This window comes from Camellia sinensis, chromosome 14 (genome assembly GCF_055761805.1).
Source record: "Camellia sinensis isolate YWXY chromosome 14, ASM5576180v1, whole genome shotgun sequence".
Taxonomy (NCBI): Eukaryota; Viridiplantae; Streptophyta; class Magnoliopsida; order Ericales; family Theaceae; genus Camellia; species Camellia sinensis.
Window position 1 is genome coordinate 103,127,870 of NC_138974.1, and position 20,100 is coordinate 103,147,969.

The 20,100-nt window shown below is 46.5% G+C and overlaps 62 non-coding genes and 2 pseudogenes across 62 annotated transcripts; all 64 read left to right on the forward strand.

Annotated features, from left to right (window-relative positions):
- The first annotated feature begins 39 nt into the window (after positions 1 to 39).
- LOC145809850 (5S ribosomal RNA) lies at positions 40 to 158 on the forward strand. Its single transcript, XR_014353418.1, has one exon. It is a non-coding gene; the product is annotated as a 5S ribosomal RNA (ribosomal RNA).
- A 203-nt stretch (positions 159 to 361) lies between these two features.
- Positions 362 to 480, forward strand: LOC145811274 (5S ribosomal RNA). The gene has a single exon (XR_014354818.1). It is a non-coding gene; the product is annotated as a 5S ribosomal RNA (ribosomal RNA).
- A 197-nt stretch (positions 481 to 677) lies between these two features.
- On the forward strand, positions 678 to 796 carry LOC145811661 (5S ribosomal RNA). Its single transcript, XR_014355198.1, has one exon. It is a non-coding gene; the product is annotated as a 5S ribosomal RNA (ribosomal RNA).
- Positions 797 to 1,005: 209 nt separating this feature from the next.
- Positions 1,006 to 1,124, forward strand: LOC145812090 (5S ribosomal RNA). The gene has a single exon (XR_014355615.1). It is a non-coding gene; the product is annotated as a 5S ribosomal RNA (ribosomal RNA).
- A 196-nt stretch (positions 1,125 to 1,320) lies between these two features.
- On the forward strand, positions 1,321 to 1,439 carry LOC145810466 (5S ribosomal RNA). The gene has a single exon (XR_014354033.1). It is a non-coding gene; the product is annotated as a 5S ribosomal RNA (ribosomal RNA).
- A 196-nt stretch (positions 1,440 to 1,635) lies between these two features.
- On the forward strand, positions 1,636 to 1,754 carry LOC145811717 (5S ribosomal RNA). Its single transcript, XR_014355251.1, has one exon. It is a non-coding gene; the product is annotated as a 5S ribosomal RNA (ribosomal RNA).
- Positions 1,755 to 1,950: 196 nt separating this feature from the next.
- Positions 1,951 to 2,069, forward strand: LOC145809798 (5S ribosomal RNA). Its single transcript, XR_014353364.1, has one exon. It is a non-coding gene; the product is annotated as a 5S ribosomal RNA (ribosomal RNA).
- Positions 2,070 to 2,269: 200 nt separating this feature from the next.
- Positions 2,270 to 2,388, forward strand: LOC145812141 (5S ribosomal RNA). Its single transcript, XR_014355666.1, has one exon. It is a non-coding gene; the product is annotated as a 5S ribosomal RNA (ribosomal RNA).
- A 197-nt stretch (positions 2,389 to 2,585) lies between these two features.
- On the forward strand, positions 2,586 to 2,704 carry LOC145811631 (5S ribosomal RNA). The gene has a single exon (XR_014355169.1). It is a non-coding gene; the product is annotated as a 5S ribosomal RNA (ribosomal RNA).
- A 199-nt stretch (positions 2,705 to 2,903) lies between these two features.
- LOC145811510 (5S ribosomal RNA) lies at positions 2,904 to 3,022 on the forward strand. The gene has a single exon (XR_014355050.1). It is a non-coding gene; the product is annotated as a 5S ribosomal RNA (ribosomal RNA).
- Positions 3,023 to 3,223: 201 nt separating this feature from the next.
- On the forward strand, positions 3,224 to 3,342 carry LOC145812243 (5S ribosomal RNA). The gene has a single exon (XR_014355773.1). It is a non-coding gene; the product is annotated as a 5S ribosomal RNA (ribosomal RNA).
- Positions 3,343 to 3,535: 193 nt separating this feature from the next.
- On the forward strand, positions 3,536 to 3,654 carry LOC145810773 (5S ribosomal RNA). Its single transcript, XR_014354329.1, has one exon. It is a non-coding gene; the product is annotated as a 5S ribosomal RNA (ribosomal RNA).
- A 200-nt stretch (positions 3,655 to 3,854) lies between these two features.
- LOC145811029 (5S ribosomal RNA) lies at positions 3,855 to 3,973 on the forward strand. Its single transcript, XR_014354579.1, has one exon. It is a non-coding gene; the product is annotated as a 5S ribosomal RNA (ribosomal RNA).
- Positions 3,974 to 4,168: 195 nt separating this feature from the next.
- On the forward strand, positions 4,169 to 4,287 carry LOC145812000 (5S ribosomal RNA). The gene has a single exon (XR_014355526.1). It is a non-coding gene; the product is annotated as a 5S ribosomal RNA (ribosomal RNA).
- Positions 4,288 to 4,499: 212 nt separating this feature from the next.
- Positions 4,500 to 4,618, forward strand: LOC145812091 (5S ribosomal RNA). The gene has a single exon (XR_014355616.1). It is a non-coding gene; the product is annotated as a 5S ribosomal RNA (ribosomal RNA).
- Positions 4,619 to 4,814: 196 nt separating this feature from the next.
- On the forward strand, positions 4,815 to 4,933 carry LOC145810467 (5S ribosomal RNA). Its single transcript, XR_014354034.1, has one exon. It is a non-coding gene; the product is annotated as a 5S ribosomal RNA (ribosomal RNA).
- A 194-nt stretch (positions 4,934 to 5,127) lies between these two features.
- LOC145811718 (5S ribosomal RNA) lies at positions 5,128 to 5,246 on the forward strand. The gene has a single exon (XR_014355252.1). It is a non-coding gene; the product is annotated as a 5S ribosomal RNA (ribosomal RNA).
- A 196-nt stretch (positions 5,247 to 5,442) lies between these two features.
- LOC145809799 (5S ribosomal RNA) lies at positions 5,443 to 5,561 on the forward strand. Its single transcript, XR_014353365.1, has one exon. It is a non-coding gene; the product is annotated as a 5S ribosomal RNA (ribosomal RNA).
- Positions 5,562 to 5,761: 200 nt separating this feature from the next.
- LOC145812142 (5S ribosomal RNA) lies at positions 5,762 to 5,880 on the forward strand. The gene has a single exon (XR_014355667.1). It is a non-coding gene; the product is annotated as a 5S ribosomal RNA (ribosomal RNA).
- Positions 5,881 to 6,076: 196 nt separating this feature from the next.
- LOC145811632 (5S ribosomal RNA) lies at positions 6,077 to 6,195 on the forward strand. Its single transcript, XR_014355170.1, has one exon. It is a non-coding gene; the product is annotated as a 5S ribosomal RNA (ribosomal RNA).
- Positions 6,196 to 6,394: 199 nt separating this feature from the next.
- On the forward strand, positions 6,395 to 6,513 carry LOC145811511 (5S ribosomal RNA). The gene has a single exon (XR_014355051.1). It is a non-coding gene; the product is annotated as a 5S ribosomal RNA (ribosomal RNA).
- Positions 6,514 to 6,714: 201 nt separating this feature from the next.
- On the forward strand, positions 6,715 to 6,833 carry LOC145812244 (5S ribosomal RNA). The gene has a single exon (XR_014355774.1). It is a non-coding gene; the product is annotated as a 5S ribosomal RNA (ribosomal RNA).
- A 193-nt stretch (positions 6,834 to 7,026) lies between these two features.
- On the forward strand, positions 7,027 to 7,145 carry LOC145810774 (5S ribosomal RNA). The gene has a single exon (XR_014354330.1). It is a non-coding gene; the product is annotated as a 5S ribosomal RNA (ribosomal RNA).
- A 201-nt stretch (positions 7,146 to 7,346) lies between these two features.
- Positions 7,347 to 7,465, forward strand: LOC145811030 (5S ribosomal RNA). Its single transcript, XR_014354580.1, has one exon. It is a non-coding gene; the product is annotated as a 5S ribosomal RNA (ribosomal RNA).
- A 199-nt stretch (positions 7,466 to 7,664) lies between these two features.
- Positions 7,665 to 7,783, forward strand: LOC145811662 (5S ribosomal RNA). The gene has a single exon (XR_014355199.1). It is a non-coding gene; the product is annotated as a 5S ribosomal RNA (ribosomal RNA).
- A 209-nt stretch (positions 7,784 to 7,992) lies between these two features.
- On the forward strand, positions 7,993 to 8,111 carry LOC145812093 (5S ribosomal RNA). The gene has a single exon (XR_014355617.1). It is a non-coding gene; the product is annotated as a 5S ribosomal RNA (ribosomal RNA).
- Positions 8,112 to 8,307: 196 nt separating this feature from the next.
- On the forward strand, positions 8,308 to 8,426 carry LOC145810468 (5S ribosomal RNA). Its single transcript, XR_014354035.1, has one exon. It is a non-coding gene; the product is annotated as a 5S ribosomal RNA (ribosomal RNA).
- A 196-nt stretch (positions 8,427 to 8,622) lies between these two features.
- Positions 8,623 to 8,741, forward strand: LOC145811719 (5S ribosomal RNA). The gene has a single exon (XR_014355253.1). It is a non-coding gene; the product is annotated as a 5S ribosomal RNA (ribosomal RNA).
- Positions 8,742 to 8,937: 196 nt separating this feature from the next.
- LOC145809800 (5S ribosomal RNA) lies at positions 8,938 to 9,056 on the forward strand. Its single transcript, XR_014353366.1, has one exon. It is a non-coding gene; the product is annotated as a 5S ribosomal RNA (ribosomal RNA).
- A 201-nt stretch (positions 9,057 to 9,257) lies between these two features.
- Positions 9,258 to 9,376, forward strand: LOC145812144 (5S ribosomal RNA). Its single transcript, XR_014355669.1, has one exon. It is a non-coding gene; the product is annotated as a 5S ribosomal RNA (ribosomal RNA).
- A 198-nt stretch (positions 9,377 to 9,574) lies between these two features.
- On the forward strand, positions 9,575 to 9,693 carry LOC145811852 (5S ribosomal RNA). The gene has a single exon (XR_014355383.1). It is a non-coding gene; the product is annotated as a 5S ribosomal RNA (ribosomal RNA).
- A 200-nt stretch (positions 9,694 to 9,893) lies between these two features.
- LOC145811512 (5S ribosomal RNA) lies at positions 9,894 to 10,012 on the forward strand. Its single transcript, XR_014355052.1, has one exon. It is a non-coding gene; the product is annotated as a 5S ribosomal RNA (ribosomal RNA).
- Positions 10,013 to 10,214: 202 nt separating this feature from the next.
- Positions 10,215 to 10,333, forward strand: LOC145812322 (5S ribosomal RNA; annotated as a pseudogene).
- Positions 10,334 to 10,529: 196 nt separating this feature from the next.
- Positions 10,530 to 10,648, forward strand: LOC145809851 (5S ribosomal RNA). The gene has a single exon (XR_014353419.1). It is a non-coding gene; the product is annotated as a 5S ribosomal RNA (ribosomal RNA).
- Positions 10,649 to 10,847: 199 nt separating this feature from the next.
- LOC145811031 (5S ribosomal RNA) lies at positions 10,848 to 10,966 on the forward strand. The gene has a single exon (XR_014354581.1). It is a non-coding gene; the product is annotated as a 5S ribosomal RNA (ribosomal RNA).
- Positions 10,967 to 11,167: 201 nt separating this feature from the next.
- Positions 11,168 to 11,286, forward strand: LOC145811663 (5S ribosomal RNA). Its single transcript, XR_014355200.1, has one exon. It is a non-coding gene; the product is annotated as a 5S ribosomal RNA (ribosomal RNA).
- A 206-nt stretch (positions 11,287 to 11,492) lies between these two features.
- Positions 11,493 to 11,611, forward strand: LOC145812094 (5S ribosomal RNA). The gene has a single exon (XR_014355618.1). It is a non-coding gene; the product is annotated as a 5S ribosomal RNA (ribosomal RNA).
- Positions 11,612 to 11,807: 196 nt separating this feature from the next.
- On the forward strand, positions 11,808 to 11,926 carry LOC145810469 (5S ribosomal RNA). Its single transcript, XR_014354036.1, has one exon. It is a non-coding gene; the product is annotated as a 5S ribosomal RNA (ribosomal RNA).
- A 193-nt stretch (positions 11,927 to 12,119) lies between these two features.
- LOC145811785 (5S ribosomal RNA) lies at positions 12,120 to 12,238 on the forward strand. The gene has a single exon (XR_014355318.1). It is a non-coding gene; the product is annotated as a 5S ribosomal RNA (ribosomal RNA).
- Positions 12,239 to 12,433: 195 nt separating this feature from the next.
- On the forward strand, positions 12,434 to 12,552 carry LOC145810597 (5S ribosomal RNA). Its single transcript, XR_014354158.1, has one exon. It is a non-coding gene; the product is annotated as a 5S ribosomal RNA (ribosomal RNA).
- Positions 12,553 to 12,747: 195 nt separating this feature from the next.
- LOC145811456 (5S ribosomal RNA) lies at positions 12,748 to 12,866 on the forward strand. Its single transcript, XR_014354997.1, has one exon. It is a non-coding gene; the product is annotated as a 5S ribosomal RNA (ribosomal RNA).
- A 195-nt stretch (positions 12,867 to 13,061) lies between these two features.
- LOC145811242 (5S ribosomal RNA) lies at positions 13,062 to 13,180 on the forward strand. Its single transcript, XR_014354787.1, has one exon. It is a non-coding gene; the product is annotated as a 5S ribosomal RNA (ribosomal RNA).
- A 194-nt stretch (positions 13,181 to 13,374) lies between these two features.
- On the forward strand, positions 13,375 to 13,493 carry LOC145810049 (5S ribosomal RNA). The gene has a single exon (XR_014353616.1). It is a non-coding gene; the product is annotated as a 5S ribosomal RNA (ribosomal RNA).
- Positions 13,494 to 13,694: 201 nt separating this feature from the next.
- On the forward strand, positions 13,695 to 13,813 carry LOC145812145 (5S ribosomal RNA). Its single transcript, XR_014355670.1, has one exon. It is a non-coding gene; the product is annotated as a 5S ribosomal RNA (ribosomal RNA).
- A 195-nt stretch (positions 13,814 to 14,008) lies between these two features.
- On the forward strand, positions 14,009 to 14,127 carry LOC145809264 (5S ribosomal RNA). Its single transcript, XR_014352777.1, has one exon. It is a non-coding gene; the product is annotated as a 5S ribosomal RNA (ribosomal RNA).
- A 191-nt stretch (positions 14,128 to 14,318) lies between these two features.
- On the forward strand, positions 14,319 to 14,437 carry LOC145811796 (5S ribosomal RNA). The gene has a single exon (XR_014355329.1). It is a non-coding gene; the product is annotated as a 5S ribosomal RNA (ribosomal RNA).
- Positions 14,438 to 14,630: 193 nt separating this feature from the next.
- On the forward strand, positions 14,631 to 14,749 carry LOC145810759 (5S ribosomal RNA). The gene has a single exon (XR_014354315.1). It is a non-coding gene; the product is annotated as a 5S ribosomal RNA (ribosomal RNA).
- Positions 14,750 to 14,947: 198 nt separating this feature from the next.
- Positions 14,948 to 15,066, forward strand: LOC145810821 (5S ribosomal RNA). Its single transcript, XR_014354376.1, has one exon. It is a non-coding gene; the product is annotated as a 5S ribosomal RNA (ribosomal RNA).
- Positions 15,067 to 15,259: 193 nt separating this feature from the next.
- LOC145809701 (5S ribosomal RNA) lies at positions 15,260 to 15,378 on the forward strand. Its single transcript, XR_014353263.1, has one exon. It is a non-coding gene; the product is annotated as a 5S ribosomal RNA (ribosomal RNA).
- Positions 15,379 to 15,570: 192 nt separating this feature from the next.
- LOC145812032 (5S ribosomal RNA) lies at positions 15,571 to 15,689 on the forward strand. Its single transcript, XR_014355559.1, has one exon. It is a non-coding gene; the product is annotated as a 5S ribosomal RNA (ribosomal RNA).
- A 195-nt stretch (positions 15,690 to 15,884) lies between these two features.
- LOC145811300 (5S ribosomal RNA) lies at positions 15,885 to 16,003 on the forward strand. The gene has a single exon (XR_014354844.1). It is a non-coding gene; the product is annotated as a 5S ribosomal RNA (ribosomal RNA).
- Positions 16,004 to 16,198: 195 nt separating this feature from the next.
- Positions 16,199 to 16,317, forward strand: LOC145810347 (5S ribosomal RNA). The gene has a single exon (XR_014353921.1). It is a non-coding gene; the product is annotated as a 5S ribosomal RNA (ribosomal RNA).
- A 204-nt stretch (positions 16,318 to 16,521) lies between these two features.
- LOC145812331 (5S ribosomal RNA) lies at positions 16,522 to 16,640 on the forward strand (annotated as a pseudogene).
- Positions 16,641 to 16,830: 190 nt separating this feature from the next.
- Positions 16,831 to 16,949, forward strand: LOC145811643 (5S ribosomal RNA). Its single transcript, XR_014355180.1, has one exon. It is a non-coding gene; the product is annotated as a 5S ribosomal RNA (ribosomal RNA).
- A 193-nt stretch (positions 16,950 to 17,142) lies between these two features.
- Positions 17,143 to 17,260, forward strand: LOC145812189 (5S ribosomal RNA). The gene has a single exon (XR_014355715.1). It is a non-coding gene; the product is annotated as a 5S ribosomal RNA (ribosomal RNA).
- A 193-nt stretch (positions 17,261 to 17,453) lies between these two features.
- Positions 17,454 to 17,572, forward strand: LOC145810830 (5S ribosomal RNA). The gene has a single exon (XR_014354385.1). It is a non-coding gene; the product is annotated as a 5S ribosomal RNA (ribosomal RNA).
- A 192-nt stretch (positions 17,573 to 17,764) lies between these two features.
- LOC145810153 (5S ribosomal RNA) lies at positions 17,765 to 17,883 on the forward strand. The gene has a single exon (XR_014353719.1). It is a non-coding gene; the product is annotated as a 5S ribosomal RNA (ribosomal RNA).
- A 190-nt stretch (positions 17,884 to 18,073) lies between these two features.
- Positions 18,074 to 18,192, forward strand: LOC145809996 (5S ribosomal RNA). Its single transcript, XR_014353563.1, has one exon. It is a non-coding gene; the product is annotated as a 5S ribosomal RNA (ribosomal RNA).
- A 198-nt stretch (positions 18,193 to 18,390) lies between these two features.
- On the forward strand, positions 18,391 to 18,509 carry LOC145810303 (5S ribosomal RNA). Its single transcript, XR_014353879.1, has one exon. It is a non-coding gene; the product is annotated as a 5S ribosomal RNA (ribosomal RNA).
- Positions 18,510 to 18,703: 194 nt separating this feature from the next.
- LOC145811831 (5S ribosomal RNA) lies at positions 18,704 to 18,822 on the forward strand. The gene has a single exon (XR_014355362.1). It is a non-coding gene; the product is annotated as a 5S ribosomal RNA (ribosomal RNA).
- Positions 18,823 to 19,024: 202 nt separating this feature from the next.
- On the forward strand, positions 19,025 to 19,143 carry LOC145811394 (5S ribosomal RNA). The gene has a single exon (XR_014354936.1). It is a non-coding gene; the product is annotated as a 5S ribosomal RNA (ribosomal RNA).
- Positions 19,144 to 19,338: 195 nt separating this feature from the next.
- On the forward strand, positions 19,339 to 19,457 carry LOC145811566 (5S ribosomal RNA). Its single transcript, XR_014355105.1, has one exon. It is a non-coding gene; the product is annotated as a 5S ribosomal RNA (ribosomal RNA).
- A 192-nt stretch (positions 19,458 to 19,649) lies between these two features.
- LOC145810857 (5S ribosomal RNA) lies at positions 19,650 to 19,768 on the forward strand. Its single transcript, XR_014354412.1, has one exon. It is a non-coding gene; the product is annotated as a 5S ribosomal RNA (ribosomal RNA).
- Positions 19,769 to 19,967: 199 nt separating this feature from the next.
- Positions 19,968 to 20,086, forward strand: LOC145811420 (5S ribosomal RNA). The gene has a single exon (XR_014354962.1). It is a non-coding gene; the product is annotated as a 5S ribosomal RNA (ribosomal RNA).
- Positions 20,087 to 20,100: the final 14 nt, after the last annotated feature.

Sequence of the window (20,100 nt, forward strand, 5' to 3'; positions counted from 1 at the left end):
TGTCTACCGCTTAAAAAAATAAAGTCGCGGTTAATCTTCGGGTGCGATCATACCAGCACTAACGCACCGGATCCCATCAGAACTCCGCAGTTAAGCGTGCTTGGGCGAGAGTAGTACTAGGATGGGTGACCCCCTGGGAAGTCCTCGTGTTGCACCGCTTTTGTCCATTTTTCCAAACCCCCCCCCCCCTTTTTTTTTTTTTTCCCCGAACAGCCTCTCCGATTTTTAGCCCATTCAATCGCCTTCGCCTCCTTTTCGACGAATTTCTTCCTTTTAAACCATTTCCAGATTATCCTGCTCCATTCAATTTCATTTTTTTTCCCGTCTACTGCTTAAAACAATAAAGTCGCGGTTAATCTTCGGCTGTGATCATACCGGCACTAATGCACCGGATCCCATCAGAATTCCGCAGTTAAGCGTGCTTGGACGAGAGTAGTACTAGGATGGGTGACCCCCTGGGAAGTCCTCGTGTTGCACCCTTTTGTCCCTTTTTCCAACCACCCCCCCCCCCCCCCCGTTTTTTTTTTCCCCCGGACAGCCTGTCCGATTTTTAGCCCATTTTCGCCTCCTTTTCGACAAATTTCTCCCTTTAAACCACTTCCAGATTATCCTGTTCCATTCAATTTCATTTTTTTTCCCGTCTACAACTTAAAACAATAAAGTCGCGGTTAATCTTCGGGTGCGATCATACCAGCACTAATGCACCGGATCCCATCAGAACTCCGCAGTTACGCGTGCTTGGGCGTGAGTAGTACTACGATTGGTGACCCCCAGGGAAGTCCTCGTGTTGCACCCCTTTTGCCCCTTTTTCCAACCCCCCCGCCCCCCCCCCCCCGTTTTTTTTTTTTCCCGGACTGCCTGTCCGATTTTTAGCGCATTCAATCGCCTTCGCCTCCTTTTCGAAAAATTTCTCCTTTTTAAACCATTTCCAGATTATCCTGTTCCATTCAATTTCATTTTTTTTCCCGTCTACTGCTTAAAACAATAAAGTCGCGGTTAATCTTCGGGTGCGATCATACCAGCACTAATGCACTGGATCTCATCAGAACTCTGCAGTTAAGCGTGCTTGGGCCAGAGTAGTGCTAGGATGGGTGACCCGCTGGGAAGTCCTCGTGTTGCATCCCTTTTGTCCCTTTTTCCACCCCGCCCCTTTTTTTTTTTTCCCCGGACAGCCTGTCCGATTTTTAGCCCATTCAATCGCCTACGCCTCCTTATCGACAAATTTCTCCCTTTTGAACCATTTCCAGATTATCCTGTTCCATTCAATTTCTTTTTTTTTCCCGTCTGCTGCTTAAAACAATAAAGTCGAGGTTAATCTTCGGGTGCGATCATACCAGCACTAATGCACCGGATCCCATTAGAACTCCGCAGTTAAGCGTGCTTGGGCCAGAGTAGTACTAGGATGGGTGACCCCTTGGGAAGTCCTCGTGTTGCACCCCTTTTGTCCCTTTTTCCACCCCCCCCCCTTTTTTTTTTTTCCCCGGACAGCCTGTCCAATTTTTAGCCATTCAATCGCCTTCGCCTCCTTTTCGACAAATTTCTCTCTTTTAAACCATTTCCAGAATATCCTGTTCCATTCAATTTCATTTTTTTTCCCGTCTACTGCTTAAAACAATAAAGTCGCGGTTAATCTTCGGGTGCGATCATACCAGCACTAATGCACCGGATCCCATCAGAACTTCGCAGTTAAGCGTTCTTGGGCGAGAGTAGTACTAGGATGGCTGACCCCCTGGAAAGTCCTCGTGTTGCACCCCTTTTGTCCCTTTTTCCACACGCCCCCTTTTTTTTTTTCCCCGGACAGCCTGTCCGATTTTTAGCCCGTTCAATCGCCTTTGCCTCCTTTTTGACAAATTTCTCCCTTTTAAACCATTTCCAGATTATCCTGTTCCATTCAATTTCATTTTTTTTTCCCGTCTACTGCTTAAAACAATAAAGTCGCGGTTAATCTTCGGGTGCGATCATACCAGCACTAATGCACCGGATCCCATCAGAACTCCGCAGTTAAGCGTGCTTGGGCGAGAGTAGTACTAGGATGGGTGACCCCCTGGGAAGTCCTCGTGTGGCACCCCTTTTGTCCCTTTTTCCAACACCCCCCCCCCTTTTTTTTTTTTCCCGGGACAGCCTGTCCGATTTTTAGCCCATTCAATCGCCTTCGCCTCCTTTTCGACAAATTTCTCCCTTTTAAACCATTTCAAGATTATCCTGTTCCATTCAATTTTATTTTTTTTCCCGTCTACTGCTTAAAACAATAAAGTCGCGGCTAATTTTCGGGTGCGATCATAACAGCACTAATGCACCGGATCCCATCAGAACTCCGTTGTTAAGCGTGCTTTGGCGAGAGTAGTACTAGGATGGGTGACCCCTTGGGAAGTCATCGTGTTGCACCCTTTTTGTCCCTTTTTGCAACCCCCCCCCCCTTCTTTTTTTTTCTGGGACAGCCTGTCCGATTTTGAGCACATTCAATCGCCTTCGCCTCCTTTTCGACAAATTTCTCCCTTTTAAACCATTTCCAGATTATCCTGTTCCATTCAATTTCATTTTTTTCATGTCTACCGCTTAAAAAAATAAAGTCGCGGTTAATCTTCGGGTGCGATCATACCAGCACTAATGCACCGGATGCCATCAGAACTCCGCAGTTAACCGTGCTTGGGCGAGAGTAGTACTAAGATGGGTGACCCCCTGGGAAGTCCTCGTGTTGTACCCCTTTTGTCCCTTTTTCCAACCCCCCCCCTTTTTTTTTTTTTTCCCCGGACAGCCTGTCCGATTTTTAGCCCATTCAATCGCCTTCGCCTCATTTTCGACAAATTTCTCCCTTTTAAACCATTTCCAGATTATCCTGTTCCATTCAATTTCATTTTTTTTCCCGTCTACTGCTTAAAACAATAAAGTCGCGGTTAATCTTCGGGTGCGATCATACCAGCACTAATGCACCGGATCCCGTCAAAACTCGGCAGTTAAACGTGCTTGGGCGAGAGTAGTACTAGGATGGGTGACCCCCTGGGAAGTCCTCGTGTTGCACCCTTTTTGACCCTTTTTCCACTCACCCCCCCTTTTTTTCTTTTTTTCCGCGGACAGCCTGTCCGATTTTTAGCCCATCCAATCGCTTTCGCCTCCTTTTCGACAAATTTCTCCCTTTTAAACCATTTCCAGATTATCCTGTTCCATTCAATTTCATTTTTTTTCCCGTCTACTCCTTAAAACAATAAAGTCGCGGTTAATCTTCGGGTGCGATCATACCAGCACTAATGCACCGGATCCGATCAGAACTCCGCAGTTAAGCGTGCTTGGGTGACAATTGTACTAGGATGGGTGACCCCCTGGGAAGTCCTCGTGTTCCACCCCTTTTGTCCCTTTTTCCAACCCCCCCCTTTTTTTTTTTGCCGGACAGTCTGTCCGATTTTTAGCCCATTCAATCGACTTCGCCTCCTTTTCGACAAATTTCTCCCTTTTAAACCATTTCCAGATTATCCTGTTCCATTCAATTTCATTTTTTTCATGTCTACCGCTTAAAAAAATAAAGTCGCGGTTAATCTTCGGGTGCGATCATACCAGCACTAACGCACCGGATCCCATCAGAACTCCGCAGTTAAGCGTGCTTAGGCGAGAGTAGTACTAGGATGGGTGACCCCCTGGGAAGTCCTCGTGTTGCACCGCTTTTGTCCATTTTTGCAAACCCCCCCCCCCTTTTTTTTTTTTCCCCGAACAGCCTCTCCGATTTTTAGCCCATTCAATCGCCTTCGCCTCCTTTTCGACGAATTTCTTCCTTTTAAACCATTTCCAGATTATCCTGTTCCATTCAATTTCATTTTTTTTCCCGTCTACTGCTTAAAACAATAAAGTCGCGGTTAATCTTCGGCTGCGATCATACCGGCACTAATGCACCGGATCCCATCAGAATTCCGCAGTTAAGCGTGCTTGGACGAGAGTAGTACTAGGATGGGTGACCCCCTGGGAAGTCCTCGTGTTGCACCCTTTTGTCCCTTTTTCCAACCACCCCCCCCCCCCCCGTTTTTTTTTTCCCCCGGACAGCCTGTCCGATTTTTAGCCCATTTTCGCCTCCTTTTCGACAAATTTCTCCCTTTAAACCACTTCCAGATTATCCTGTTCCATTCAATTTCATTTTTTTTCCCGTCTACAACTTAAAACAATAAAGTCGCGGTTAATCTTCGGGTGCGATCATACCAGCACTAATGCACCGGATCCCATCAGAACTCCGCAGTTACGCGTGCTTGGGCGTGAGTAGTACAACGATTGGTGACCCCCAGGGAAGTCCTCGTGTTGCACCCCTTTTGCCCCTTTTTCCAACCCCCCCGCCCCCCCCCCCCCCCCGTTTTTTTTTTTTCCCGGACTGCCTGTCCGATTTTTAGCGCATTCAATCGCCTTCGCCTCCTTTTCGAAAAATTTCTCCTTTTTAAACCATTTCCAGATTATCCTGTTCCATTCAATTTCATTTTTTTTCCCGTCTACTGCTTAAAACAATAAAGTCGCGGTTAATCTTCGGGTGCGATCATACCAGCACTAATGCACTGGATCTCATCAGAACTCTGCAGTTAAGCGTGCTTGGGCCAGAGTAGTGCTAGGATGGGTGACCCGCTGGGAAGTCCTCGTGTTGCATCCCTTTTGTCCCTTTTTCCACCCCGCCCCTTTTTTTTTTTTCCCCGGACAGCCTGTCCGATTTTTAGCCCATTCAATCGCCTACGCCTCCTTATCGACAAATTTCTCCCTTTTGAACCATTTCCAGATTATCCTGTTCCATTCAATTTCTTTTTTTTTCCCGTCTGCTGCTTAAAACAATAAAGTCGAGGTTAATCTTCGGGTGCGATCATACCAGCACTAATGCACCGGATCCCATTAGAACTCCGCAGTTAAGCGTGCTTGGGCCAGAGTAGTACTAGGATGGGTGACCCCTTGGGAAGTCCTCGTGTTGCACCCCTTTTGTCCCTTTCTCCACCCCCCCCTTTTTTTTTTTTCCCCGGACAGCCTGTCCAATTTTTAGCCATTCAATCGCCTTCGCCTCCTTTTCGACAAATTTCTCTCTTTTAAACCATTTCCAGAATATCCTGTTCCATTCAATTTCATTTTTTTTCCCGTCTACTGCTTAAAACAATAAAGTCGCGGTTAATCTTCGGGTGCGATCATACCAGCACTAATGCACCGGATCCCATCAGAACTTCGCAGTTAAGCGTTCTTGGGCGAGAGTAGTACTAGGATGGCTGACCCCCTGGAAAGTCCTCGTGTTGCACCCCTTTTGTCCCTTTTTCCACACGCCCCCTTTTTTTTTTTCCCCGGACAGCCTGTCCGATTTTTAGCCCGTTCAATCGCCTTTGCCTCCTTTTTGACAAATTTCTCCCTTTTAAACCATTTCCAGATTATCCTGTTCCATTCAATTTCATTTTTTTTTCCCGTCTACTGCTTAAAACAATAAAGTCGCGGTTAATCTTCGGGTGCGATCATACCAGCACTAATGCACCGGATCCCATCAGAACTCCGCAGTTAAGCGTGCTTGGGCGAGAGTAGTACTAGGATGGGTGACCCCCTGGGAAGTCCTCGTGTGGCACCCCTTTTGTCCCTTTTTCCAACACCCCCTCCCCCTTTTTTTTTTTCCCGGGACAGCCTGTCCGATTTTTAGCCCATTCAATCGCCTTCGCCTCCTTTTCGACAAATTTCTCCCTTTTAAACCATTTCAAGATTATCCTGTTCCATTCAATTTTATTTTTTTTCCCGTCTACTGCTTAAAACAATAAAGTCGCGGCTAATTTTCGGGTGCGATCATAACAGCACTAATGCACCGGATCCCATCAGAACTCCGTTGTTAAGCGTGCTTTGGCGAGAGTAGTACTAGGATGGGTGACCCCTTGGGAAGTCATCGTGTTGCACCCTTTTTGTCCCTTTTTGCAACCCCCCCCCCTTCTTTTTTTTTCTGGGACAGCCTGTCCGATTTTGAGCACATTCAATCGCCTTCGCCTCCTTTTCGACAAATTTCTCCCTTTTAAACCATTTCCAGATTATCCTGTTCCATTCAATTTCATTTTTTTCATGTCTACCGCTTAAAAAAATAAAGTCGCGGTTAATCTTCGGGTGCGATCATACCAGCACTAATGCACCGGATGCCATCAGAACTCCGCAGTTAACCGTGCTTGGGCGAGAGTAGTACTAAGATGGGTGACCCCCTGGGAAGTCCTCGTGTTGTACCCCTTTTGTCCCTTTTTCCAACCCCCCCCCTTTTTTTTTTTTTTCCCCGGACAGCCTGTCCGATTTTTAGCCCATTCAATCGCCTTCGCCTCATTTTCGACAAATTTCTCCCTTTTAAACCATTTCCAGATTATCCTGTTCCATTCAATTTCATTTTTTTTCCCGTCTACTGCTTAAAACAATAAAGTCGCGGTTAATCTTCGGGTGCGATCATACCAGCACTAATGCACCGGATCCCGTCAAAACTCGGCAGTTAAACGTGCTTGGGCGAGAGTAGTACTAGGATGGGTGACCCCCTGGGAAGTCCTCGTGTTGCACCCTTTTTGACCCTTTTTCCACTCACCCCCCCTTTTTTTCTTTTTTTCCGCGGACAGCCTGTCCGATTTTTAGCCCATCCAATCGCTTTCGCCTCCTTTTCGACAAATTTCTCCCTTTTAAACCATTTCCAGATTATCCTGTTCCATTCAATTTCATTTTTTTTCCCGTCTACTCCTTAAAACAATAAAGTCGCGGTTAATCTTCGGGTGCGATCATACCAGCACTAATGCACCGGATCCGATCAGAACTCCGCAGTTAAGCGTGCTTGGGTGACAATTGTACTAGGATGGGTGACCCCCTGGGAAGTCCTCGTGTTCCACCCCTTTTGTCCCTTTTTCCAACCCCCCCCCTTTTTTTTTTGCCGGACAGTCTGTCCGATTTTTAGCCCATTCAATCGACTTCGCCTCCTTTTCGACAAATTTCTCCCTTTTAAACCATTTCCAGATTATCCTGTTCCATTCAATTTCATTTTTTTCATGTCTACCGCTTAAAAAAATAAAGTCGCGGTTAATCTTCGGGTGCGATCATACCAGCACTAACGCACCGGATCCCATCAGAACTCCGCAGTTAAGCGTGCTTAGGCGAGAGTAGTACTAGGATGGGTGACCCCCTGGGAAGTCCTCGTGTTGCACCGCTTTTGTCCATTTTTCCAAACCCCCCCCCCCTTTTTTTTTTTTTCCCCGAACAGCCTCTCCGATTTTTAGCCCATTCAATCGCCTTCGCCTCCTTTTCGACGAATTTCTTCCTTTTAAACCATTTCCAGATTATCCTGTTCCATTCAATTTCATTTTTTTTCCCGTCTACTGCTTAAAACAATAAAGTCGCGGTTAATCTTCGGCTGCGATCATACCGGCACTAATGCACCGGATCCCATCAGAATTCCGCAGTTAAGCGTGCTTGGACGAGAGTAGTACTAGGATGGGTGACCCCCTGGGAAGTCCTCGTGTTGCACCCTTTTGTCCCTTTTTCCAACCACCCCCCCCCGTTTTTTTTTTCCCCCGGACAGCCTGTCCGATTTTTAGCCCATTGAATCGCCTTCGCCTCCTTTTCGACAAATTTCTCCCCTTTAAACCACTTCCAGATTATCCTGTTCCATTCAATTTCATTTTTTTTCCCGTCTACAACTTAAAACAATAAAGTCGCGGTTAATCTTCGGGTGCGATCATACCAGCACTAATGCACCGGATCCCATCAGAACTCCGCAGTTACGCGTGCTTGGGCGTGAGTAGTACTACGATTGGTGACCCCCAGGGAAGTCCTCGTGTTGCACCCCTTTTGCCCCTTTTTCCAACCCCCCCAACCCCCCCCCCCCCGTTTTTTTTTTTCCCGGACTGCCTGTCCGATTTTTAGCGCATTCAATCGCCTTCGCCTCCTTTTCGAAAAATTTCTCCTTTTTAAACCATTTCCAGATTATCCTGTTCCATTCAATTTCATTTTTTTTCCCGTCTACTGCTTAAAACAATAAAGTCGCGGTTAATCTTCGGGTGCGATCATACCAGCACTAATGCACTGGATCTCATCAGAACTCTGCAGTTAAGCGTGCTTGGGCCAGAGTAGTGCTAGGATGGGTGACCCGCTGGGAAGTCCTCGTGTTGCATCCCTTTTGTCCCTTTTTCCACCCCGCCCCTTTTTTTTTTTTCCCCGGACAGCCTGTCCGATTTTTAGCCCATTCAATCGCCTACGCCTCCTTATCGACAAATTTCTCCCTTTTGAACCATTTCCAGATTATCCTGTTCCATTCAATTTCATTTTTTTTCCCGTCTGCTGCTTAAAACAATAAAGTCGAGGTTAATCTTCGGGTGCGATCATACCAGCACTAATGCACCGGATCCCATTAGAACTCCGCAGTTAAGCGTGCTTGGGCCAGAGTAGTACTAGGATGGGTGACCCCTTGGGAAGTCCTCGTGTTGCACCCCTTTTGTCCCTTTTTCCTCCCCCCCCCTTTTTTTTTTTTTCCCCGGACAGCCTGTCCAATTTTTAGCCATTCAATCGCCTTCGCCTCCTTTTCGACAAATTTCTCTCTTTTAAACCATTTCCAGAATATCCTGTTCCATTCAATTTCATTTTTTTTCCCGTCTACTGCTTAAAACAATAAAGTCGCGGTTAATCTTCGGGTGCGATCATACCAGCACTAATGCACCGGATCCCATCAGAACTTCGCAGTTAAGCGTTCTTGGGCGAGAGTAGTACTAGGATGGCTGACCCCCTGGAAAGTCCTCGTGTTGCACCCCTTTTGTCCCTTTTTCCACACGCCCCCTTTTTTTTTTTCCCCGGACAGCCTGTCCGATTTTTAGCCCGTTCAATCGCCTTTGCCTCCTTTTTGACAAATTTCTCCCTTTTAAACCATTTCCAGATTATCCTGTTCCATTCAATTTCATTTTTTTTTCCCGTCTACTGCTTAAAACAATAAAGTCGCGGTTAATCTTCGGGTGCGATCATACCAGCACTAATGCACCGGATCCCATCAGAACTCCGCAGTTAAGCGTGCTTGGGCGAGAGTAGTACTAGGATGGGTGACCCCCTGGGAAGTCCTCGTGTGGCACCCCTTTTGTCCCTTTTTCCAACACCCCCCCCCCCCTTTTTTTTTTTCCCGGGACAGCCTGTCCGATTTTTAGCCCATTCAATCGCCTTCGCCTCCTTTTCGACAAATTTCTCCCTTTTAAACCATTTCAAGATTATCCTGTTCCATTCAATTTTATTTTTTTTCCCGTCTACTGCTTAAAACAATAAAGTCGCGGCTAATTTTCGGGTGCGATCATAACAGCACTAATGCACCGGATCCCATCAGAACTCCGTTGTTAAGCGTGCTTTGGCGAGAGTAGTACTAGGATGGGTGACCCCTTGGGAAGTCATCGTGTTGCACCCTTTTTGTCCCTTTTTGCAACCCCCCCCCCTTCTTTTTTTTTTTCTGGGACAGCCTGTCCGATTTTGAGCACATTCAATCGCCTTCGCCTCCTTTTCGACAAATTTCTCCCTTTTAAACCATTTCCAGATTATCCTGTTCCATTCAATTTCATTTTTTTCATGTCTACCGCTTAAAAAAATAAAGTCGCGGTTAATCTTCGGGTGCGATCATACCAGCACTAATGTACCGGATGCCATCAGAACTCCGCAGTTAACCGTGCTTGGGCGAGAGTAGTACTAAGATGGGTGACCCCCTGGGAAGTCCTCGTGTTGTACCCCTTTTGTCCCTTTTTCCAACCCCCCCCCTTTTTTTTTTTTTTTCCCCGGACAGCCTATCCGATTTTTAGCCCATTCAATCGCCTTCGCCTCATTTTCGACAAATTTCTCCCTTTTAAACCATTTCCAGATTATCCTGTTCCATTCAATTTCATTTTTTTTCCCGTCTACTGCTTAAAACAATAAAGTCGCGGTTAATCTTCGGGTGCGATCATACCAGCACTAATGCACCGGATCCCGTCAAAACTCGGCAGTTAAACGTGCTTGGGCGAGAGTAGTACTAGGATGGGTGACCCCCTGGGAAGTCCTCGTGTTGCACCCTTTTTGACCCTTTTTCCACTCCCCCCCCCCTTTTTTTCTTTTTTTCCGCGGACAGCCTGTCCGATTTTTAGCCCATCCAATCGCTTTCGCCTCCTTTTCGACAAATTTCTCCCTTTTAAACCATTTCCAGATTATCCTGTTCCATTCAATTTCATTTTTTTTCCCGTCTACTCCTTAAAACAATAAAGTCGCGGTTAATCTTCGGGTGCGATCATACCAGCACTAATGCACCGGATCCGATCAGAACTCCGCAGTTAAGCGTGCTTGGGTGACAATTGTACTAGGATGGCTGACCCCCTGGGAAGTCCTCGTGTTCCACCCCTTTTGTCCCTTTTTCCAACCCCCCCCCCCTTTTTTTTTTTGCCGGACAGTCTGTCCGATTTTTAGCCCATTCAATCGACTTCGCCTCCTTTTCGACAAATTTCTCCCTTTTAAACCATTTCCAGATTATCCTGTTCCATTCAATTTCATTTTTTTCATGTCTACCGCTTAAAAAAATAAAGTCGCGGTTAATCTTCGGGTGCGATCATACCAGCACTAACGCACCGGATCCCATCAGAACTCCGCAGTTAAGCGTGCTTGGGCGAGAGTAGTACTAGGATGGGTGACCCCCTGGGAAGTCCTCGTGTTGCACCGCTTTTGTCCATTTTTCCAAACCCCCCCCCCTTTTTTTTTTTTCCCCGAACAGCCTCTCCGATTTTTAGCCCATTCAATCGCCTTCGCCTCCTTTTCGACGAATTTCTTCCTTTTAAACCATTTCCAGATTATCCTGTTCCATTCAATTTCATTTTTTTTCCCGTCTACTGCTTAAAACAATAAAGTCGCGGTTAATCTTCGGCTGCGATCATACCGGCACTAATGCACCGGATCCCATCAGAATTCCGCAGTTAAGCGTGCTTGGACGAGAGTAGTACTAGGATGGGTGACCCCCTGGGAAGTCCTCGTGTTGCACCCTTTTGTCCCTTTTTCCAACCACCCCCCCCCCCGTTTTTTTTTTCCCCCGGACAGCCTGTCCGATTTTTAGCCCATTGAATCGCCTTCGCCTCCTTTTCGACAAATTTCTCCCCTTTAAACCACTTCCAGATTATCCTGTTCCATTCAATTTCATTTTTTTTCCCGTCTACAACTTAAAACAATAAAGTCGCGGTTAATCTTCGGGTGCGATCATACCAGCACTAATGCACCGGATCCCATCAGAACTCCGCAGTTACGCGTGCTTGGGCGTGAGTAGTACTACGATTGGTGACCCCCAGGGAAGTCCTCGTGTTGCACCCCTTTTGCCCCTTTTTCCAACCCCCCCGCCCCCCCCCCCGTTTTTTTTTTTCCCGGACTGCCTGTCCGATTTTTAGCGCATTCAATCGCCTTCGCCTCCTTTTCGAAAAATTTCTCCTTTTTAAACCATTTCCAGATTATCCTGTTCCATTCAATTTCATTTTTTTTCCCGTCTACTGCTTAAAACAATAAAGTCGCGGTTAACCTTCGGGTGCGATCATACCAGCACTAATGCACTGGATCTCATCAGAACTCTGCAGTTAAGCGTGCTTGGGCCAGAGTAGTGCTAGGATGGGTGACCCGCTGGGAAGTCCTCGTGTTGCATCCCTTTTGTCCCTTTTTCCACCCCGCCCCTTTTTTTTTTTTCCCCGGACAGCCTGTCCGATTTTTAGCCCATTCAATCGCCTACGCCTCCTTATCGACAAATTTCTCCCTTTTGAACCATTTCCAGATTATCCTGTTCCATTCAATTTCATTTTTTTTCCCGTCTGCTGCTTAAAACAATAAAGTCGAGGTTAATCTTCGGGTGCGATCATACCAGCACTAATGCACCGGATCCCATTAGAACTCCGCAGTTAAGCGTGCTTGGGCCAGAGTAGTACTAGGATGGGTGACCCCTTGGGAAGTCCTCGTGTTGCACCCCTTTTGTCCCTTTTTCCACCCCCCCCTTTTTTTTTTTCCCCGGACAGCCTGTCCAATTTTTAGCCATTCAATCGCCTTCGCCTCCTTTTCGACAAATTTCTCTCTTTTAAACCATTTCCAGAATATCCTGTTCCATTCAATTTCATTTTTTTTCCCGTCTACTGCTTAAAACAATAATGTCGCGATTAATCTTCGGGTGCGATCATACCAGCCCTAACGCACCGGATCCCATCAGAACTCCGTAGTTAGGCGTGCTTGGGCGAGAGTAGTATTAGGATGGGTGACCCCCTGGGAAGTCCTCGTGCTGCACCCCTTTTGTCCCTTTTTCCACACGCCCCCTTTTTTTTTTTCCCCGGACAACCTGTCCGATTTTTCGCCCGTTCAATCGCCTTCGCGTCCTTTTTGACAAATTTCTCCCTTTTAAACCATTTCCAGATTATCCTGTTCCATTCAATTTCATTTTTTTTCCCGTCTACTGCTTAAAACAATAAAGTCGCGGTTAATCTTCGGGTGCGATCATACCAGCACTAATGCACCGGATCCCATCAGAACTCCGTAGTTAAGCGTGCTTGGGCGAGAGTAGTACTAGGATGGGTGACCCCCTGGGAAGTCCTCACGTTGCACCCCTTTTGTCCCTTTTTCCAACCCCCCCCCTTTTTTTTTTCCCGGGACAGCCTGTCCGATTTTTAGCCCATTCAATCGCCTTCGCCTCCTTTTCGACAAATTTCTCCATTTTAAAACATTTCCAGATTATCCTGTTCCATTCAATTTCATTTTTTTTCCCGTCTACTGCTTAAAACAATAAAGTCGCGGCTAATCTTCGGGTGCGATCATAACAGCACTAATGCACCGGATCCCATCAGAACTCCGCAGTTAAGCGTGCTTTGGCGAGTGTAGTACTAGGATGGGTGACCCCCTGGGAAGTCCTCGTGTTGCACCCTTTTTGTCCCTTTTTCCAACCCCCTCCATTTTTTTTTTCTCGGGACAGCCTGTGTGATTTTTATCCCATTCAATCGCCTTCGCCTCATTTTCGAAAAATTTCTCCCTTTCAAACCATTTCCAGATTATCCTGTTCCATTCAATTTCATTTTTTTTCCCGTCTACTGCTTAAAACAATAAAGTCGCGGTTAATCTTCGGGTGCGATCATACCAGCACTAATGCACCGGATCCCATCAGAACTTCGCAGTTAAGCGTTCTTGGGCGAGAGTAGTACTAGGATGGCTGACCCCCTGGGAAGTCCTCGTGTTGCACCCCTTTTGTCCATTTTTCCACACGCCCCCTTTTTTTTTTCCCAGGACAGCCTGTCCGATTTTTAGCCCGTTCAATCGCCTTCGCCTCCTTTTTGACAAATTTCTCCCTTTTAAACCATTTCCAGATTATCCTGTTCCATTCAATTTCATTTTTTTTCCCGTCTACTGCTTAAAACAATAAAGTCGCGGTTAATCTTCGGGTGCGATCATACCAGCACTAATGCACCGGATCCCATCAAAACTCCGCAGTTAAGCGTGCTTGGGCGAGAGTAGTACTAGGATGGGTGACCCCCTGGGAAGTCCTCGTGTTGCACCCCTTTTGTCCCTTTTTCCAACACCCCCGCCCCCTTTTTTTTTTTTCCCGGGACAGCCTGTCCGATTTTTAGCCCATTCAATCGCCTTCGCCTCCTTTTCGACAAATTTCTCCCTTTTAAACCATTTCAAGATTATCCTGTTCCATTCAATTTTATTTTTTTTCCCGTCTACTGCTTAAAACAATAAAGTCGCGGCTAATCTTCGGGTGCGATCATAACAGCACTAATGCACCGGATCCCATCAGAACTCCGTTGTTAAGCGTGCTTTGGCGAGAGTAGTACTAGGATGGGTGACCCCTTGGGAAGTCATCGTGTTGCACCCTTTTTGTCCCTTTTTCCAACCCCCCCCTTCTTTTTTTTTTCTGGGACAGCCTGTCCGATTTTGAGCACATTCAATCGCTTTCGCCTCCTTTTCGACAAATTTCTCCCTCTTGAAGCATTTCCAGATTATCCTGTTCTATTCAATTTCATTTTTTTCCCGTCTACTGCTTAAAACAATAAAGTCGCGGTTAATCTTCGGGTGCGATCATACCAGCACTAATGTACCGGATCCCATCAGAACTCCGCAGTTAAGCGTGCTTGGGCGAGAGTAGTACTAGGATGGGTGACCCCCTGGGAAGTCCTCGTGTTGCACCCCTTTTGTCCCATTTTTCACCCCCCATTTTTTTTTCCCCGGACAGCCTGTCCAATTTTTAGCCCATTCAATCGCCTTCGCCTCCTTTTCGACAAATTTCTCCCTTTTAAACCATTTCCAGATTATCCTGTTCCATTCAATTTCATTTTTTTTCCCGTCTACTGCTTAAAACAATAAAGTCGCGATTAATCTTCGGGTGCGATCATACCAGCACTAATGGACCGGATCCCATCAGAACTCCGCAGTTAAGCGTGCTTGGGCGATAGTAGTACTAGGATGGGTGACCCCCTGGGATGTCCTCGTGTTGCACCCCTTTTGTCCCTTTTTCCACCCCCCCCCTTTTTTTTTCCGCGGACAGCCTGTCCGATTTTTAGCCCATTCAATCGCCTTCGCCTCCTTTTCGACAAATTTCTCCCTTTTAAACCATTTCCAGATTATCTTGTTCCATTCAATTTCATTTTTTTTCCCGTCTACTGCATAAAACAATAAAGTCGCGGTTAATCTTCGGGTGCGATTATACCAGCACTAATGCACCGGATCCCATCAGAACTCCGTAGTTAAGCGTGCTTGGGCGAGAGTAGTACTAGGATGGGTGACCCCCTGCGAATTCCTCGTGTTGCAGCCTTTTATCCCTTTTTCCATCCCACCCCCCCTTTTTTTTTTTTCTCCGGACAACCTATCCGATTTTTAGCCCACTCAATCGCCTTCGCCTCCTTTTCGACAAATTTCTCCCTTTTAAACCATTTCCAGATTATACTGTACCATTCAATTTCATGTTTTTTCCCGTCTACCGCTTAAAACAATAAAGTCGCGGTTAATCTTCGGGTGCGATCATACCAGCACTAATGCACCGGATCCCATCAGAACTCCGCAGTTAAGCGTTCTTGGGCGAGAGTAGTACTAGGATGGGTGACCCCCTGGGAAGTCCTCGTGTTGTATCCCTTTTGTCCCTTTTTCCACCCCCCCCCTTTTTTTTTCCCCGGACAGCCTGTCCGATTTTTAGCCCATTCAATCGCCTTCGCCTCCTATTCTACAAATTTCTCCCTTTTAAACCATTTCCTGATCATCTTGTTCCATTCAATTTCATTTTTTTTCCCGTCTACTGCTTCAAACAATAAAGTCGCGGTTAATCTTCGGGTGCGATCATACCAGCACTAATGCACGGGATCCCATCAGAACTCCGCAGTTAAGCGTGCTTGGGCGAGAGTAGTACTAGGATGGGTGACCCCCTGGGAAGTCCTCGTGTTGCACCCCATTTGTCCCTTTTTCCAACCCCCCTTTTTTTTTTCTCCGGACAGCCAGTCCGATTTTTAGCCCATTCAATCGCCTTCTCCTCCTTTTCGACAAATTTCTCCCTTTTAAACCATTTCCCGATTATCCTGTTCCATTCAATTTCATTTTTTTTCCCGTCTACTGCTTAAAACAATAAAGTCGCGGTTAATCTTCTGGGGCGATCATACCAGCACTAATGCACCGTATCCCATCAGAACTCCGCGGTTAAGCGTGCTTGGGCGAGAGTAGTACTGGGATGGGTGACCCCCTGGGAAGTCCTCGTGTTGTACCCCTTTTGCCCCTTTTTCCACCCCGCCCCTTTTTTTTTTTCCCCGGACAGCCTGTCCGATTTTTAGCCCATTCTATCGCCTTCGCCTCCTTTTCGACAAATTTCTCCCTTTTAAACCATTTCCAGATTAACCTGTTCCATTCAATTTCATTTTTTGTCCCGTCTACTGCTTAAAACAATAAAGTCGAGGTTAATCTTCGGGTGCGATCATACCAGCACTAATGCACCGGATCCCATCAGAACTCCGCAGTTAAGCATGCTTGGGCCAGAGTCGTACTAGGATGGGTGACCCCCTGGGAAGTCCTCGTGTTGCACCCCTTTTGTCCCTTTTTCCACCCCCCCCCCTTTTTTTTTCCCCGGACAGCCTGTCCGATTTTTAGCCCATTCAATCGCCTTCGCCTCCTTTTCGACAAATTTCTCCCTTTTAAACCATTTCCAGATTATCCTGTTTCATTCAATTTCATTTTTTTTTCCCGTCTACTACTTAAAACAATAAAGTCGCGATTAATCTTCGGGTGCAATCATACCAGCACTAATGCACCGGATCCCATCAGAACTCCGCAGTTAAGCATGCTTGGACGAGAGTAGTACTAGGATGGGTGACCCCCTGGGAAGTCCTCGTGTTGCACCCCTTTTGTCCCTTTTTCCAACACCCCCCCCCCTTTTTTTTTTTTTTTTTCCCGGGACAGCCTGTCCGATTTTTAGCCCATTCAACCGCCTTCGCCTCCTTTTCGACAAATTTCTCCCTTTTAAACCATTTCCAGATTATCCTGTTCCATTCAATTTCATTTTTTTCCCGTCTACTGCTTAAAATAATAAAGTCGCGGTTAATCTTCGGGTGCGATCATAACAGCACTAATGCACCGGATCCCATCAGAACTCCGCAGTTAAGCGTGCTTTGGCGAGAGTAGTACTAAGATGGGTGTCCCCCTGGGAAGTCTTCCTGTTGCCTCCTTTTTCCAACCCCCCCCCCCTTTTTTTTTTTTTCCCGGGACAGCCAGTCTGATTTTTAGCCCATTCAATCGCCTTCACCTCCTTTTCGACAAATTTCTCCCTTTCAAACCATTTCCAGATTATCCTGTTCCATTCAATTTCATTTTTTTTCCCGTCTACTGCTTAAAACAATAAAGTCGCGATTAATCTTCGGGTGCGATCAAACCAGCACCAATGCACCGGATCCCATCAGAACTCCGCAGTTAGGCGTGCTTGGGCGAGAGTAGTATTAGGATGGGTTACCCCCTGGGAAGTCCTCGTGTTGCACCCCTTTTGTCCCTTTTTCCACACCACCCCCTTTTTTTTCCCCCGGACAGCCTGTCCGATTTTTAGCCCGTTCAATCGCCTTCGCCTCATTTTTGACAAATTTCTCCCTTTTAAACCATTTCCAGATTATCTTGTTCCATTCAATTTCATTTTTTTCCCGTCTACTGCTTAAAACAATAAAGTCGCGATTAATCTTCGGTTGTGATCATACCAGCACTAATGCAACGGATCCCATCAGAACTCCGCAATTAAGCGTGCTTGGCGAGAGTAGTACTAGGATGGGTGACCCCCTGGGAAGTCCTCGTGTTGCACCCCCTTTGTCCCTTTTTCCACCCCCCCCTTTTTTTTTTCCCCGGACAGCCTGTCCGATTTTTTGCCCATTCAATCGCCTTCGCCTCCTTTTCGACAAATTTCTCCCTTTTAAACCATTTCCAGATTATCCTGTTCCATTCAATTTCATTTTTTTTCCCGTCTACTGCTTAAAACAATAAAGTCGCGGTTAATCTTCCGGTGCGATCATACCAGCACTAATGCACCGGATCCCATCAAAACTCCGCAGTTAAGCGTGCTTGGGCGAGAGTAGTACTAGGATGGGTGACCCCCTGGGAAGTCCTCGTGTTGCACCCCTTTTGTCCCTTTTTTCACCCCCCATTTTTTTTTTCCCCGGACAGCCTGTCCAATTTTTAGCCCATTCAATCGCCTTCGCCTCCTTTTCGACAAATTTCTCCCTTTTAAACCATTTCCGGATTATCCTGTTCCATTCAATTTCATTTTTTTTCCCGTCTACTGCTTAAAACAATAAAGTCGCGATTAATCTTCGGGTGCGATCATACCAGCACTAATGCACCGGATCCCATCAGAACTCCGCAGTTAAGCGTGCTTGGGCGATAGTAGTACTAGGATGGGTGACCCCCTGGGAAGTCCTCGTGTTGCACCCCTTTTGTCCCTTTTTCCACCCCCCTTTTTTTTTTCCTCGGACAGCCTGTCTGATTTTTAGCCCATTCATTCGCCTTCGCCTCCTTTTCGACAAATTTCTCCCATTTAAACCATTTCCAGATTATCTTGTTCCATTCAATTTCATTTTTTTCCCGTCTACTACATAAAACAATAAAGTCACGGTTAATCTTCGGGTGCGATTATACCAGCACTAATGCACCGGATCCCATCAGAACTCCGCAGTTAAGCGTGCTTGGGCGAGAGTAGTACTAGGATGGGTGACCCCCTGCGAATTCCTCGTGTTGCACCCTTTTTATCCCTTTTTCCATCCCACCCCCCTTTTTTTTTTTCTCCGGGCAACCTATCCGATTTTTAGCCCACTCAATCGCCTTCGCCTCCTTTTCGACAAATTTCTCCCTTTTAAACCATTTCCAGATTATCCTGTACTATTCAATTTCATGTTTTTTTCCCGTCTACTGCTTCAAACAATAAAGTCGGGGTTAATCTTCGGGTGCGATCATACCAGCACTAATGCACCGGATCCCATCAGAACTCCGCAGTTAAGCGTGCTTGTGCGAGAGTAGTACTAGGATGGGTGACCCCCTGGGAAATCCTCGTGTTGCACCCCTTTTTTCCCTTTTTCCACCCCATTTTTTTTTTTTTACGCCGAACAGCCTGTCCGATTTTTAGCCCATTCAATCGCCTTCGCCTCCTTTTCGACAAATTTCTCCCTTTTAAACCATTTCCAGATTATGCTGTACCATTCAATTTCATTTTTTTTCCCGTCTACGGCTGAAAACAATAAAGTCGCGGTTAATCTTCGGGTGCGATCATACCTGCACTAATGCAAAGGATCCCATCAGAACTCCGCAGTTAAGCGTGCTTGGGCGAGAGTGGTACTAGGATGGGTGACCCCCTGGGAAGTCCTAGTGTTGCACCCTTTTTGTCCCTTTATCCAACCCCCCGCCCCTTTTTTTTTTTTTTTCCCCGGACATCCTGTCCGATTTTTAGCCCATTCAATCGCTTTCGCCTGCTTTTCGACAAATTTCTCCCTTTTGAACCATTTCCAGATTATCCTGTTTCATTCAATTTCATTTTTTTTCCCGTCTACTGCTTAAAACAATAAAGTCGCGGTTAATCTTCTGGGGCGATCATACCAGCACTAATGCACCGGATCCCATCAGAACTCCGCGGTTAAGCGTGCTTGGGCGAGAGTAGTACTAGGATGGGTGACCGCCTGGGAAGTCCTCGTGTTGTACCCCTTTTGTCCATTTTTCCACCCCGGCCCTTTTTTTTTTTCCCCGGACAGCCTGTCCGATTTTTAGCCCATTCAATCGCCTTCGCCTCCTTTTCGACAAATTTCTCCCTTTTAAACCATTTCCAGATTAACCTGTTCGATTCAATTTCATTTTTTTTCCCGTCTACTGCTTAAAACAATAAAGTCGAGGTTAATCTTCAGGTGCGAGCATACCAGCACTAATGCACCGGATCCCATCAGAACTCCGCAGTTAAGCGTGCTTGGGCCAGAGTCGTACTAGGATGGGTGACCCCCTGGGAAGTCCTCGTGTTGCACCCCTTTTGTCCCTTTTTCCACCCCCCCTTTTTTTTTTCCTAGGACAGCCTGTCCGATTTTTAGCCCATTCAATCGCCTTCGCCTCCTTTTCGACAAATTTCTCCCTTTTACACCATTTCCAGATTATCCTGTTCCATTCAATTTCATTTTTTTCCCCGTCTACTGCTTAAAACAATAAAGTCGCGATTAATCTTCGGGTGCGATCATACCCGCACTAATGCACCGGATCCCATCAAAACTCCGCAGTTAAGCGTGCTTGGACGAGAGTAGTACTAGGATGGGTGACCCCCTGGGAAGTCCTCGTGTTGCACCCCTTTTGTCCCTTTTTCCAACACCCCCCCCTCTTTTTTTTTTTCCCGGGACAGCCTGTCCGATTTTTAGCCCATTCAATCGCCTTCGCCTCCTTTTCGACAAATTTCTCACTTTTAAACCATTTCCAGATTATCCTGTTCCATTCAATTTCATTTTTTTTCCCGTCTACTGCTTAAAACAATAAAGTCGCGGCTAATCTTCGGGTGCGATCATAACAGCACTAATGCACCGGATCCCATCAGAACTCCGCAGTTAAGCGTGCTTTGGCGAGAATAGTACTAGGATGGGTGACCCCCTGGGAAGTCCTCGTGTTGCACCCTTTTGTCCCTTTTCC